The 15,194-nt window shown below is 64.2% G+C and overlaps 4 non-coding genes across 4 annotated transcripts; all 4 read left to right on the top strand.

Moving 5' to 3' along the window:
• Positions 1-2,237: 2,237 nt before the first annotated feature.
• Positions 2,238-2,356, top strand: LOC142866328 (5S ribosomal RNA). The gene has a single exon (XR_012916335.1). It is a non-coding gene; the product is annotated as a 5S ribosomal RNA (ribosomal RNA).
• A 3,550-nt stretch (positions 2,357-5,906) lies between these two features.
• On the top strand, positions 5,907-6,025 carry LOC142866327 (5S ribosomal RNA). The gene has a single exon (XR_012916334.1). It is a non-coding gene; the product is annotated as a 5S ribosomal RNA (ribosomal RNA).
• A 3,562-nt stretch (positions 6,026-9,587) lies between these two features.
• Positions 9,588-9,706, top strand: LOC142866326 (5S ribosomal RNA). Its single transcript, XR_012916333.1, has one exon. It is a non-coding gene; the product is annotated as a 5S ribosomal RNA (ribosomal RNA).
• A 3,550-nt stretch (positions 9,707-13,256) lies between these two features.
• Positions 13,257-13,375, top strand: LOC142866325 (5S ribosomal RNA). Its single transcript, XR_012916332.1, has one exon. It is a non-coding gene; the product is annotated as a 5S ribosomal RNA (ribosomal RNA).
• The last annotated feature ends 1,819 nt before the right edge of the window (positions 13,376-15,194 follow it).

Genomic DNA, 15,194 nt, shown 5'->3' with positions numbered 1-15,194 from the left:
AACCGTCCGCCGGCCGGCGGCCGTCGCTAAGTGGCCTGCGGGGGACGTGCCCCCACTGTGGGGCGGGCGCCCAGCCTGGTGTCTTCTCCGAGGCCCCGTGGCTGCTTTCCCCCCCCCCGCAAGGGGAGAGCCGCGGAGGTGGGGACCGCCTCCTCGTGGGGACGTACACCCAGCTCTCCACGTCGGATTCCGGGGCTCTCTGTCCTGCCAGAAGGCCCAGCTGGCCTGCGGGTCCTTAGAGTGGCAAAAACATCCGAAAACTGAGATTGAGGGTCCGGTGGTTGTCTGCACTTTTGTGCTGGGCACCCCAGGGAGGCCCGGGGGCTGGCTGGACAACGCGGTCTGCTGGGCGGGGGGGGGGTTTGGAGGAGCAACTGATGCCCTTTGCACTTTGGGTAGCAAGTGTCTGAGGTGTCTCTGAGCCCTGCGCCATGTCGGGGGTGGGGGTGGGAGGTCGGGGGGGGGTGTGGAGGAGCAGGAGGAGGAGGAGGAGGTGGGAAGGGCCGTGGCCTGCAGTCGTGTTCCCGGGGTGGCTTCTTCCACAGGCTGCTTGGCCTGGGCTCCCTGCACCTGGGCCTTTGGAGGACTGGCCCTGTGCTTGCCAACGCTTCCCCTGCAGGGACCCAGAGCTGGGAGGTTGCATCTCTCAGCCCTGGGTCGGGCAGAGCCCCAGCGGGCCATGCCCACAACCTCTCTCAGCACGGGTCCCCCAGAAGTCTCCTTTGGGACCAGGATTCTCTTGCGGGTGACTCTTTAAGGTCTGGCCCCTGGATGGAGGGGCACCAGGAGTAGAGGAGCAGGAAGGGGAAGGGGGTGGCCGTGCGAGGGGACACTTTCAGGCCAAGTCCCAGCTTCAGCCTGATCCTCCTGGGAACCCCGGGGTGTACGTCACACCTCCTGGTTGTCCCGCTCTGAGACAAGGAGCCGGGCTTCGCATTCCCCCAGCAGCCAGTCGTGGGCTGAGGACACCTGGGGCGTTGGGAACTCCCTGGCTTCTCCTTGGCTTAACATCTGGAGCTGCTTGTGAATCGTGCCGCCACACACACCCGAGTGCAGGTGTCTTCTGCACAGACTGCGGGCCTCGCTCTTCTGAATGCCGCTAGCTCGCCACCCACCCACGGGTGAACCTGGTCAGGGTACTTTCTCTCGGGGGCAGACTCTGATCCTGGCGGGCTACCGGTGTCTCTGTTTGCTCGTTTCTTTCTTCCATTTCGGGAAAGGCTTCCTTACTGGGTGTGGAAATCTCCTATGCCTTTCCTCGCCTATTCTGTCAGCTTTAAAATTCTCTTTCAGTTGCCACCCTCACAGATGGATTAGGAAACTCTTTCCGGTGCACTCATTAGTGAAATGACCTCAATGAAGCTGGAATCCAATATCTAATCGCCGATTTTTAGCGAGTCCACACGCCAGGGTGGTCGGGGTCCAATGCAGCCCCGGCCAGGCCCAGGCCCCTTGGACTGGGCCACAGGAGGACACAGAGGAGGGTCCCGGCCCCCACGGTCGCGTTGCCGGCAGTTCTCCAAGGGCTTGGGCGTTTTCCAGAGGTAGGAGATGGAGGGGACTGATTTCTTCAGCGCCCCACTAACCACGCCACCCCACCCATGGGACACATCCCTAGAGAGAGAGAGAGACGCCCCATACACTCGCTCCCCTCCCCCATGCGCTGTGCCCCAGCCCGGGCCCGGGGGAATAGGCGGCAGCCCACCCACAGGGTGGGGGGCGCAGCTGAAAGGGGTTGTCGGGGAGGGCGGCCCCTGCCTGGGGTCAAAGGGCGGGCGACCCGCGCGTGCGCAATCGGCGGCGGCGGCGGCGGCGGCGGCGGCGGCGGCGGCGGCGGCGGCGGCGGCGGCGGCGGCGGCGGCGGCGGCGGCGGGGGCGGCCACGAGCTGGGGGTGGGCCAGGCGAGGAGAGGAAGGGGGCTGGAAGGTCTCCACCTTGGCGAGTCCAGCCGTGGAGGCGCATCTTGTGTGAGTGTGAGTGAGTGAGTGTGAGTGTGAGTGTGTGTGTGTGTGTGTGTGTATAGAGAGACAGCCCCCCACCCCGGCCCGCCGCTCCCTGCCCGCCCCGCCCCACCCCGCCTGTCACCCCCGTCCCTCGGAGCCCGCCGGACCCGGCCGGTGAACTCAACAGGCCCGCCCGGTGCGGGTCAGCGCCGGCGCGGGGCCTGGGGCGGGAGGAGGCGGCGGGGAAGCGCAGAGAGGCTCGGCTTCTTGAGCGGGGCAGGGGCGCCCTCCGCCGTCTAGGGCCACACCACCCTGAACGCGCCCGATCTCGTCTGGTCTCAGAAGCTAAGCAGGGTCGGGCCTGGTTAGTACTTGGATGGGAGACCGCCTGGGAATACCGGGTGCCGTAGGCTTCTTTTTTTTTTTTTTTTTTTTTTTTGTTTTGCCTCTTGTTCTGTCCCCTCTCTGGGAGCGAGGCGGCGGCCCGGGGCGGGGGTCACCCCCACCCTCAGCGCCCGCCGCGGTGCCTGGCGCCCCAGCCCGCACCGTGGGGCCTCCTCTTGTCCCAAGCCGCGACACCGCCGTCACGCGGCAGCATGCGTGGCTTCTGGACTGTCAGGTCTCAGACCAAAGGTCTGCTCTGTGGGAACCGACACGCTGGAGGAAACCTTGAGAGTCTGAGAGGGGAGGGAGTTCCAGAAGAAGGCCAGGATGTCATTTTGAGGGAGTATGTGACCAGAACTCGTCCCGTTGCTTTTGGGGTTCTATGGGCTACACGTAGGAATCTTTGGTGGTGGCACCTGATGTTGGGGGATCCGGAGTCACACCCAGACCTGCCCCACAGGCCTCCTTTTACTTTTCTCTTCGGATTCATTATGTTTAAAAAGTGTCTCTTATCTCTATGATTGCATTTTCTTTTCTCTCTCTTTTCAAGCAGATGATGGGAGTCCAAGTATTAAGGTGACATGTGTTGCCCGTGCCCCCCTCCCCCCTGTGTTCTTATTCATTAACCTCTGATGTTGTTCCAGCGTATTGTGGGGGTACCAATGTTAAGGTCGGGTACGTTGCCCTCTCCCAGCCTCCCCCCTCGGGTCAGAGCCTCAAGTGCGCCCATCCCCCAGTCGGTGCGCACCCACCCCATTCCTAATGGAGGTGTATGCCCATCCCCTCCCCCCACCCGCCCGACACCCACCCGATGAAGGTGATTCCTCTGTGTCCACTTGGGTGTCCGTCGGTTCGTACCCATTTGCTGGTGAGCGCGAGCACGTGGTGCTCGTGTGTCCATTCTTGGGCTACCTGGCTTACTGGAACGGGTTCCAGCTCTGGCCAGGAGAACCACGAGAGGTGCCCTCTCACCGCTGCTCCTCCTAGCTGAATAGCACTCCGTGGTGTCCACGCGCCACATTTCATTTACGCACTGGTGGGTCGATGGGCACTCGGGTCGCTTCCAGGTCTTTGCGATTGTGACTTGTGCCCTGACTCTAACCCTAACCCTTACCCAGCCCCGTCTCCTCCTCGGCCCCTGCCTGAATGACTCCTTCCCGCCCGGCCTGTCACCTGTCACCGTCCTCTGCCCCTGCCTGACACGCTCCTCCCCGCCCGGGCCGTCACCGTCCTCGGCCCCTGCCTGACGGGGCTCCTCCGTCGCCTGGGCCTTCCAAGGGCTTGGTGTGGACGCTGGTTCCAGGACGCCCTCCCAGGAACCCGGTAGCAGGGCGGCCGCAGCGTCTCGCGCCACCCAACCGTCCGCCGGCCGGCGGCCGTCGCTAAGTGGCCTGCGGGGGACGTGCCCCCACTGTGGGGCGGGCGCCCAGCCTGGTGTCTTCTCCCAGGCCCCGTGGCTGCTTTTCCCCCCCCCCGCAAGGGGAGAGCCGCGGAGGTGGGGACCGCCTCCTCGTGGGGACGTACACCCAGCTCTCCACGTCGGATTCCGGGGCTCTCTGTCCTGCCAGAAGGCCCAGCTGGCCTGCGGGTCCTTAGAGTGGCAAAAACATCCGAAAACTGAGATTGAGGGTCCGGTGGTTGTCTGCACTTTTGTGCTGGGCACCCCAGGGAGGCCCGGGGGCTGGCTGGACAACGCGGTCTGCTGGGCGGGGGGGGGGTTTGGAGGAGCAACTGATGCCCTTTGCACTTTGGGTAGCAAGTGTCTGAGGTGTCTCTGAGCCCTGCGCCATGTCGGGGGTGGGGGTGGGAGGTCGGGGGGGGGGGTGGAGGAGCAGGAGGAGGAGGAGGAGGAGGAGGAGGAGGTGGGAAGGGCCGTGGCCTGCAGTCGTGTTCCCGGGGTGGCTTCTTCCACAGGCTGCTTGGCCTGGGCTCCCTGCACCTGGGCCTTTGGAGGACTGGCCCTGTGCTTGCCAACGCTTCCCCTGCAGGGACCCAGAGCTGGGAGGTTGCATCTCTCAGCCCTGGGTCGGGCAGAGCCCCAGCGGGCCATGCCCACAACCTCTCTCAGCACGGGTCCCCCAGAAGGCTCCTTTGGGACCAGGATTCTCTTGCGGGTGACTCTTTAAGGTCTGGCCCCTGGATGGAGGGGCACCAGGAGTAGAGGAGCAGGAAGGGGAAGGGGGTGGCCGTGCGAGGGGACACTTTCAGGCCAAGTCCCAGCTTCAGCCTGATCCTCCTGGGAACCCCGGGGTGTACGTCACACCTCCTGGTTGTCCCGCTCTGAGACAAGGAGCCGGGCTTCGCATTCCCCCAGCAGCCAGTCGTGGGCTGAGGACACCTGGGGCGTTGGGAACTCCCTGGCTTCTCCTTGGCTTAACATCTGGAGCTGCTTGTGAATCGTGCCGCCACACACACCCGAGTGCAGGTGTCTTCTGCACAGACTGCGGGCCTCGCTCTTCTGAATGCCGCTAGCTCGCCACCCACCCACGGGTGAACCTGGTCAGGGTACTTTCTCTCGGGGGCAGACTCTGATCCTGGCGGGCTACCGGTGTCTCTGTTTGCTCGTTTCTTTCTTCCATTTCGGGAAAGGCTTCCTTACTGGGTGTGGAAATCTCCTATGCCTTTCCTCGCCTATTCTGTCAGCTTTAAAATTCTCTTTCAGTTGCCACCCTCACAGATGGATTAGGAAACTCTTTCCGGTGCACTCATTAGTGAAATGACCTCAATGAAGCTGGAATCCAATATCTAATCGCCGATTTTTAGCGAGTCCACACGCCAGGGTGGTCGGGGTCCAATGCAGCCCCGGCCAGGCCCAGGCCCCTTGGACTGGGCCACAGGAGGACACAGAGGAGGGTCCCGGCCCCCACGGTCGCGTTGCCGGCAGTTCTCCAAGGGCTTGGGCGTTTTCCAGAGGTAGGAGATGGAGGGGACTGATTTCTTCAGCGCCCCACTAACCACGCCACCCCACCCATGGGACACATCCCTAGAGAGAGAGAGAGACGCCCCATACACTCGCTCCCCTCCCCCATGCGCTGTGCCCCAGCCCGGGCCCGGGGGAATAGGCGGCAGCCCACCCACAGGGTGGGGGGCGCAGCTGAAAGGGGTTGTCGGGGAGGGCGGCCCCTGCCTGGGGTCAAAGGGCGGGCGACCCGCGCGTGCGCAATCGGCGGCGGCGGCGGCGGCGGCGGCGGCGGCGGCGGCGGCGGCGGCGGCGGGGGCGGCCACGAGCTGGGGGTGGGCCAGGCGAGGAGAGGAAGGGGGCTGGAAGGTCTCCACCTTGGCGAGTCCAGCCGTGGAGGCGCATCTTGTGTGAGTGTGAGTGAGTGAGTGTGAGTGTGAGTGTGTGTGTGTGTGTGTGTGTATAGAGAGACAGCCCCCCACCCCGGCCCGCCGCTCCCTGCCCGCCCCGCCCCACCCCGCCTGTCACCCCCGTCCCTCGGAGCCCGCCGGACCCGGCCGGTGAACTCAACAGGCCCGCCCGGTGCGGGTCAGCGCCGGCGCGGGGCCTGGGGCGGGAGGAGGCGGCGGGGAAGCGCAGAGAGGCTCGGCTTCTTGAGCGGGGCAGGGGCGCCCTCCGCCGTCTAGGGCCACACCACCCTGAACGCGCCCGATCTCGTCTGGTCTCAGAAGCTAAGCAGGGTCGGGCCTGGTTAGTACTTGGATGGGAGACCGCCTGGGAATACCGGGTGCCGTAGGCTTCTTTTTTTTTTTTTTTTTTTTTTTTGTTTTGCCTCTTGTTCTGTCCCCTCTCTGGGAGCGAGGCGGCGGCCCGGGGCGGGGGTCACCCCCACCCTCAGCGCCCGCCGCGGTGCCTGGCGCCCCAGCCCGCACCGTGGGGCCTCCTCTTGTCCCAAGCCGCGACACCGCCGTCACGCGGCAGCATGCGTGGCTTCTGGACTGTCAGGTCTCAGACCAAAGGTCTGCTCTGTGGGAACCGACACGCTGGAGGAAACCTTGAGAGTCTGAGAGGGGAGGGAGTTCCAGAAGAAGGCCAGGATGTCATTTTGAGGGAGTATGTGACCAGAACTCGTCCCGTTGCTTTTGGGGTTCTATGGGCTACACGTAGGAATCTTTGGTGGTGGCACCTGATGTTGGGGGATCCGGAGTCACACCCAGACCTGCCCCACAGGCCTCCTTTTACTTTTCTCTTCGGATTCATTATGTTTAAAAAGTGTCTCTTATCTCTATGATTGCATTTTCTTTTCTCTCTCTTTTCAAGCAGATGATGGGAGTCCAAGTATTAAGGTGACATGTGTTGCCCGTGCCCCCCTCCCCCCTGTGTTCTTATTCATTAACCTCTGATGTTGTTCCAGCGTATTGTGGGGGTACCAATGTTAAGGTCGGGTACGTTGCCCTCTCCCAGCCTCCCCCCTCGGGTCAGAGCCTCAAGTGCGCCCATCCCCCAGTCGGTGCGCACCCACCCCATTCCTAATGGAGGTGTATGCCCATCCCCTCCCCCCACCCGCCCGACACCCACCCGATGAAGGTGATTCCTCTGTGTCCACTTGGGTGTCCGTCGGTTCGTACCCATTTGCTGGTGAGCGCGAGCACGTGGTGCTCGTGTGTCCATTCTTGGGCTACCTGGCTTACTGGAACGGGTTCCAGCTCTGGCCAGGAGAACCACGAGAGGTGCCCTCTCACCGCTGCTCCTCCTAGCTGAATAGCACTCCGTGGTGTCCACGCGCCACATTTCATTTACGCACTGGTGGGTCGATGGGCACTCGGGTCGCTTCCAGGTCTTTGCGATTGTGACTTGTGCCCTGACTCTAACCCTAACCCTTACCCAGCCCCGTCTCCTCCTCGGCCCCTGCCTGAATGACTCCTTCCCGCCCGGCCTGTCACCTGTCACCGTCCTCTGCCCCTGCCTGACACGCTCCTCCCCGCCCGGGCCGTCACCGTCCTCGGCCCCTGCCTGACGGGGCTCCTCCGTCGCCTGGGCCTTCCAAGGGCTTGGTGTGGACGCTGGTTCCAGGACGCCCTCCCAGGAACCCGGTAGCAGGGCGGCCGCAGCGTCTCGCGCCACCCAACCGTCCGCCGGCCGGCGGCCGTCGCTAAGTGGCCTGCGGGGGACGTGCCCCCACTGTGGGGCGGGCGCCCAGCCTGGTGTCTTCTCTGAGGCCCCGTGGCTGCTTTTCCCCCCCCCCGCAAGGGGAGAGCCGCGGAGGTGGGGACCGCCTCCTCGTGGGGACGTACACCCAGCTCTCCACGTCGGATTCCGGGGCTCTCTGTCCTGCCAGAAGGCCCAGCTGGCCTGCGGGTCCTTAGAGTGGCAAAAACATCCGAAAACTGAGATTGAGGGTCCGGTGGTTGTCTGCACTTTTGTGCTGGGCACCCCAGGGAGGCCCGGGGGCTGGCTGGACAACGCGGTCTGCTGGGCGGGGGGGGGGTTTGGAGGAGCAACTGATGCCCTTTGCACTTTGGGTAGCAAGTGTCTGAGGTGTCTCTGAGCCCTGCGCCATGTCGGGGGTGGGGGTGGGAGGTCGGGGGGGGGGGTGGAGGAGCAGGAGGAGGAGGAGGAGGAGGAGGAGGAGGTGGGAAGGGCCGTGGCCTGCAGTCGTGTTCCCGGGGTGGCTTCTTCCACAGGCTGCTTGGCCTGGGCTCCCTGCACCTGGGCCTTTGGAGGACTGGCCCTGTGCTTGCCAACGCTTCCCCTGCAGGGACCCAGAGCTGGGAGGTTGCATCTCTCAGCCCTGGGTCGGGCAGAGCCCCAGCGGGCCATGCCCACAACCTCTCTCAGCACGGGTCCCCCAGAAGGCTCCTTTGGGACCAGGATTCTCTTGCGGGTGACTCTTTAAGGTCTGGCCCCTGGATGGAGGGGCACCAGGAGTAGAGGAGCAGGAAGGGGAAGGGGGTGGCCGTGCGAGGGGACACTTTCAGGCCAAGTCCCAGCTTCAGCCTGATCCTCCTGGGAACCCCGGGGTGTACGTCACACCTCCTGGTTGTCCCGCTCTGAGACAAGGAGCCGGGCTTCGCATTCCCCCAGCAGCCAGTCGTGGGCTGAGGACACCTGGGGCGTTGGGAACTCCCTGGCTTCTCCTTGGCTTAACATCTGGAGCTGCTTGTGAATCGTGCCGCCACACACACCCGAGTGCAGGTGTCTTCTGCACAGACTGCGGGCCTCGCTCTTCTGAATGCCGCTAGCTCGCCACCCACCCACGGGTGAACCTGGTCAGGGTACTTTCTCTCGGGGGCAGACTCTGATCCTGGCGGGCTACCGGTGTCTCTGTTTGCTCGTTTCTTTCTTCCATTTCGGGAAAGGCTTCCTTACTGGGTGTGGAAATCTCCTATGCCTTTCCTCGCCTATTCTGTCAGCTTTAAAATTCTCTTTCAGTTGCCACCCTCACAGATGGATTAGGAAACTCTTTCCGGTGCACTCATTAGTGAAATGACCTCAATGAAGCTGGAATCCAATATCTAATCGCCGATTTTTAGCGAGTCCACACGCCAGGGTGGTCGGGGTCCAATGCAGCCCCGGCCAGGCCCAGGCCCCTTGGACTGGGCCACAGGAGGACACAGAGGAGGGTCCCGGCCCCCACGGTCGCGTTGCCGGCAGTTCTCCAAGGGCTTGGGCGTTTTCCAGAGGTAGGAGATGGAGGGGACTGATTTCTTCAGCGCCCCACTAACCACGCCACCCCACCCATGGGACACATCCCTAGAGAGAGAGAGAGACGCCCCATACACTCGCTCCCCTCCCCCATGCGCTGTGCCCCAGCCCGGGCCCGGGGGAATAGGCGGCAGCCCACCCACAGGGTGGGGGGCGCAGCTGAAAGGGGTTGTCGGGGAGGGCGGCCCCTGCCTGGGGTCAAAGGGCGGGCGACCCGCGCGTGCGCAATCGGCGGCGGCGGCGGCGGCGGCGGCGGCGGCGGCGGCGGCGGCGGCGGCGGCGGCGGCGGCGGGGGCGGCCACGAGCTGGGGGTGGGCCAGGCGAGGAGAGGAAGGGGGCTGGAAGGTCTCCACCTTGGCGAGTCCAGCCGTGGAGGCGCATCTTGTGTGAGTGTGAGTGAGTGAGTGTGAGTGTGAGTGTGTGTGTGTGTGTGTGTGTATAGAGAGACAGCCCCCCACCCCGGCCCGCCGCTCCCTGCCCGCCCCGCCCCACCCCGCCTGTCACCCCCGTCCCTCGGAGCCCGCCGGACCCGGCCGGTGAACTCAACAGGCCCGCCCGGTGCGGGTCAGCGCCGGCGCGGGGCCTGGGGCGGGAGGAGGCGGCGGGGAAGCGCAGAGAGGCTCGGCTTCTTGAGCGGGGCAGGGGCGCCCTCCGCCGTCTAGGGCCACACCACCCTGAACGCGCCCGATCTCGTCTGGTCTCAGAAGCTAAGCAGGGTCGGGCCTGGTTAGTACTTGGATGGGAGACCGCCTGGGAATACCGGGTGCCGTAGGCTTCTTTTTTTTTTTTTTTTTTTTTTTTTGTTTTGCCTCTTGTTCTGTCCCCTCTCTGGGAGCGAGGCGGCGGCCCGGGGCGGGGGTCACCCCCACCCTCAGCGCCCGCCGCGGTGCCTGGCGCCCCAGCCCGCACCGTGGGGCCTCCTCTTGTCCCAAGCCGCGACACCGCCGTCACGCGGCAGCATGCGTGGCTTCTGGACTGTCAGGTCTCAGACCAAAGGTCTGCTCTGTGGGAACCGACACGCTGGAGGAAACCTTGAGAGTCTGAGAGGGGAGGGAGTTCCAGAAGAAGGCCAGGATGTCATTTTGAGGGAGTATGTGACCAGAACTCGTCCCGTTGCTTTTGGGGTTCTATGGGCTACACGTAGGAATCTTTGGTGGTGGCACCTGATGTTGGGGGATCCGGAGTCACACCCAGACCTGCCCCACAGGCCTCCTTTTACTTTTCTCTTCGGATTCATTATGTTTAAAAAGTGTCTCTTATCTCTATGATTGCATTTTCTTTTCTCTCTCTTTTCAAGCAGATGATGGGAGTCCAAGTATTAAGGTGACATGTGTTGCCCGTGCCCCCCTCCCCCCTGTGTTCTTATTCATTAACCTCTGATGTTGTTCCAGCGTATTGTGGGGGTACCAATGTTAAGGTCGGGTACGTTGCCCTCTCCCAGCCTCCCCCCTCGGGTCAGAGCCTCAAGTGCGCCCATCCCCCAGTCGGTGCGCACCCACCCCATTCCTAATGGAGGTGTATGCCCATCCCCTCCCCCCACCCGCCCGACACCCACCCGATGAAGGTGATTCCTCTGTGTCCACTTGGGTGTCCGTCGGTTCGTACCCATTTGCTGGTGAGCGCGAGCACGTGGTGCTCGTGTGTCCATTCTTGGGCTACCTGGCTTACTGGAACGGGTTCCAGCTCTGGCCAGGAGAACCACGAGAGGTGCCCTCTCACCGCTGCTCCTCCTAGCTGAATAGCACTCCGTGGTGTCCACGCGCCACATTTCATTTACGCACTGGTGGGTCGATGGGCACTCGGGTCGCTTCCAGGTCTTTGCGATTGTGACTTGTGCCCTGACTCTAACCCTAACCCTTACCCAGCCCCGTCTCCTCCTCGGCCCCTGCCTGAATGACTCCTTCCCGCCCGGCCTGTCACCTGTCACCGTCCTCTGCCCCTGCCTGACACGCTCCTCCCCGCCCGGGCCGTCACCGTCCTCGGCCCCTGCCTGACGGGGCTCCTCCGTCGCCTGGGCCTTCCAAGGGCTTGGTGTGGACGCTGGTTCCAGGACGCCCTCCCAGGAACCCGGTAGCAGGGCGGCCGCAGCGTCTCGCGCCACCCAACCGTCCGCCGGCCGGCGGCCGTCGCTAAGTGGCCTGCGGGGGACGTGCCCCCACTGTGGGGCGGGCGCCCAGCCTGGTGTCTTCTCCGAGGCCCCGTGGCTGCTTTCCCCCCCCCCGCAAGGGGAGAGCCGCGGAGGTGGGGACCGCCTCCTCGTGGGGACGTACACCCAGCTCTCCACGTCGGATTCCGGGGCTCTCTGTCCTGCCAGAAGGCCCAGCTGGCCTGCGGGTCCTTAGAGTGGCAAAAACATCCGAAAACTGAGATTGAGGGTCCGGTGGTTGTCTGCACTTTTGTGCTGGGCACCCCAGGGAGGCCCGGGGGCTGGCTGGACAACGCGGTCTGCTGGGCGGGGGGGGGGTTTGGAGGAGCAACTGATGCCCTTTGCACTTTGGGTAGCAAGTGTCTGAGGTGTCTCTGAGCCCTGCGCCATGTCGGGGGTGGGGGTGGGAGGTCGGGGGGGGGTGTGGAGGAGCAGGAGGAGGAGGAGGAGGTGGGAAGGGCCGTGGCCTGCAGTCGTGTTCCCGGGGTGGCTTCTTCCACAGGCTGCTTGGCCTGGGCTCCCTGCACCTGGGCCTTTGGAGGACTGGCCCTGTGCTTGCCAACGCTTCCCCTGCAGGGACCCAGAGCTGGGAGGTTGCATCTCTCAGCCCTGGGTCGGGCAGAGCCCCAGCGGGCCATGCCCACAACCTCTCTCAGCACGGGTCCCCCAGAAGTCTCCTTTGGGACCAGGATTCTCTTGCGGGTGACTCTTTAAGGTCTGGCCCCTGGATGGAGGGGCACCAGGAGTAGAGGAGCAGGAAGGGGAAGGGGGTGGCCGTGCGAGGGGACACTTTCAGGCCAAGTCCCAGCTTCAGCCTGATCCTCCTGGGAACCCCGGGGTGTACGTCACACCTCCTGGTTGTCCCGCTCTGAGACAAGGAGCCGGGCTTCGCATTCCCCCAGCAGCCAGTCGTGGGCTGAGGACACCTGGGGCGTTGGGAACTCCCTGGCTTCTCCTTGGCTTAACATCTGGAGCTGCTTGTGAATCGTGCCGCCACACACACCCGAGTGCAGGTGTCTTCTGCACAGACTGCGGGCCTCGCTCTTCTGAATGCCGCTAGCTCGCCACCCACCCACGGGTGAACCTGGTCAGGGTACTTTCTCTCGGGGGCAGACTCTGATCCTGGCGGGCTACCGGTGTCTCTGTTTGCTCGTTTCTTTCTTCCATTTCGGGAAAGGCTTCCTTACTGGGTGTGGAAATCTCCTATGCCTTTCCTCGCCTATTCTGTCAGCTTTAAAATTCTCTTTCAGTTGCCACCCTCACAGATGGATTAGGAAACTCTTTCCGGTGCACTCATTAGTGAAATGACCTCAATGAAGCTGGAATCCAATATCTAATCGCCGATTTTTAGCGAGTCCACACGCCAGGGTGGTCGGGGTCCAATGCAGCCCCGGCCAGGCCCAGGCCCCTTGGACTGGGCCACAGGAGGACACAGAGGAGGGTCCCGGCCCCCACGGTCGCGTTGCCGGCAGTTCTCCAAGGGCTTGGGCGTTTTCCAGAGGTAGGAGATGGAGGGGACTGATTTCTTCAGCGCCCCACTAACCACGCCACCCCACCCATGGGACACATCCCTAGAGAGAGAGAGAGACGCCCCATACACTCGCTCCCCTCCCCCATGCGCTGTGCCCCAGCCCGGGCCCGGGGGAATAGGCGGCAGCCCACCCACAGGGTGGGGGGCGCAGCTGAAAGGGGTTGTCGGGGAGGGCGGCCCCTGCCTGGGGTCAAAGGGCGGGCGACCCGCGCGTGCGCAATCGGCGGCGGCGGCGGCGGCGGCGGCGGCGGCGGCGGCGGCGGCGGCGGCGGCGGCGGCGGCGGGGGCGGCCACGAGCTGGGGGTGGGCCAGGCGAGGAGAGGAAGGGGGCTGGAAGGTCTCCACCTTGGCGAGTCCAGCCGTGGAGGCGCATCTTGTGTGAGTGTGAGTGAGTGAGTGTGAGTGTGAGTGTGTGTGTGTGTGTGTGTGTATAGAGAGACAGCCCCCCACCCCGGCCCGCCGCTCCCTGCCCGCCCCGCCCCACCCCGCCTGTCACCCCCGTCCCTCGGAGCCCGCCGGACCCGGCCGGTGAACTCAACAGGCCCGCCCGGTGCGGGTCAGCGCCGGCGCGGGGCCTGGGGCGGGAGGAGGCGGCGGGGAAGCGCAGAGAGGCTCGGCTTCTTGAGCGGGGCAGGGGCGCCCTCCGCCGTCTAGGGCCACACCACCCTGAACGCGCCCGATCTCGTCTGGTCTCAGAAGCTAAGCAGGGTCGGGCCTGGTTAGTACTTGGATGGGAGACCGCCTGGGAATACCGGGTGCCGTAGGCTTCTTTTTTTTTTTTTTTTTTTTTTTTGTTTTGCCTCTTGTTCTGTCCCCTCTCTGGGAGCGAGGCGGCGGCCCGGGGCGGGGGTCACCCCCACCCTCAGCGCCCGCCGCGGTGCCTGGCGCCCCAGCCCGCACCGTGGGGCCTCCTCTTGTCCCAAGCCGCGACACCGCCGTCACGCGGCAGCATGCGTGGCTTCTGGACTGTCAGGTCTCAGACCAAAGGTCTGCTCTGTGGGAACCGACACGCTGGAGGAAACCTTGAGAGTCTGAGAGGGGAGGGAGTTCCAGAAGAAGGCCAGGATGTCATTTTGAGGGAGTATGTGACCAGAACTCGTCCCGTTGCTTTTGGGGTTCTATGGGCTACACGTAGGAATCTTTGGTGGTGGCACCTGATGTTGGGGGATCCGGAGTCACACCCAGACCTGCCCCACAGGCCTCCTTTTACTTTTCTCTTCGGATTCATTATGTTTAAAAAGTGTCTCTTATCTCTATGATTGCATTTTCTTTTCTCTCTCTTTTCAAGCAGATGATGGGAGTCCAAGTATTAAGGTGACATGTGTTGCCCGTGCCCCCCTCCCCCCTGTGTTCTTATTCATTAACCTCTGATGTTGTTCCAGCGTATTGTGGGGGTACCAATGTTAAGGTCGGGTACGTTGCCCTCTCCCAGCCTCCCCCCTCGGGTCAGAGCCTCAAGTGCGCCCATCCCCCAGTCGGTGCGCACCCACCCCATTCCTAATGGAGGTGTATGCCCATCCCCTCCCCCCACCCGCCCGACACCCACCCGATGAAGGTGATTCCTCTGTGTCCACTTGGGTGTCCGTCGGTTCGTACCCATTTGCTGGTGAGCGCGAGCACGTGGTGCTCGTGTGTCCATTCTTGGGCTACCTGGCTTACTGGAACGGGTTCCAGCTCTGGCCAGGAGAACCACGAGAGGTGCCCTCTCACCGCTGCTCCTCCTAGCTGAATAGCACTCCGTGGTGTCCACGCGCCACATTTCATTTACGCACTGGTGGGTCGATGGGCACTCGGGTCGCTTCCAGGTCTTTGCGATTGTGACTTGTGCCCTGACTCTAACCCTAACCCTTACCCAGCCCCGTCTCCTCCTCGGCCCCTGCCTGAATGACTCCTTCCCGCCCGGCCTGTCACCTGTCACCGTCCTCTGCCCCTGCCTGACACGCTCCTCCCCGCCCGGGCCGTCACCGTCCTCGGCCCCTGCCTGACGGGGCTCCTCCGTCGCCTGGGCCTTCCAAGGGCTTGGTGTGGACGCTGGTTCCAGGACGCCCTCCCAGGAACCCGGTAGCAGGGCGGCCGCAGCGTCTCGCGCCACCCAACCGTCCGCCGGCCGGCGGCCGTCGCTAAGTGGCCTGCGGGGGACGTGCCCCCACTGTGGGGCGGGCGCCCAGCCTGGTGTCTTCTCCGAGGCCCCGTGGCTGCTTTTCCCCCCCCCCGCAAGGGGAGAGCCGCGGAGGTGGGGACCGCCTCCTCGTGGGGACGTACACCCAGCTCTCCACGTCGGATTCCGGGGCTCTCTGTCCTGCCAGAAGGCCCAGCTGGCCTGCGGGTCCTTAGAGTGGCAAAAACATCCGAAAACTGAGATTGAGGGTCCGGTGGTTGTCTGCACTTTTGTGCTGGGCACCCCAGGGAGGCCCGGGGGCTGGCTGGACAACGCGGTCTGCTGGGCGGGGGGGGGGTTTGGAGGAGCAACTGATGCCCTTTGCACTTTGGGTAGCAAGTGTCTGAGGTGTCTCTGAGCCCTGCGCCATGTCGGGGGTGGGGGTGGGAGGTCGGGGGGGGGGTGGAGGAGCAGGAGGAGGAGGAGGA

Source organism: Microcebus murinus, unplaced genomic scaffold (assembly GCF_040939455.1).
Source record: "Microcebus murinus isolate Inina unplaced genomic scaffold, M.murinus_Inina_mat1.0 scaf002_hap2_Mmur4.0, whole genome shotgun sequence".
Lineage (NCBI taxonomy): Eukaryota > Metazoa > Chordata > Mammalia > Primates > Cheirogaleidae > Microcebus > Microcebus murinus.
Note: the sequence above shows the minus strand (reverse complement) of the source record. Positions and strands in the feature narration are given on the sequence as shown.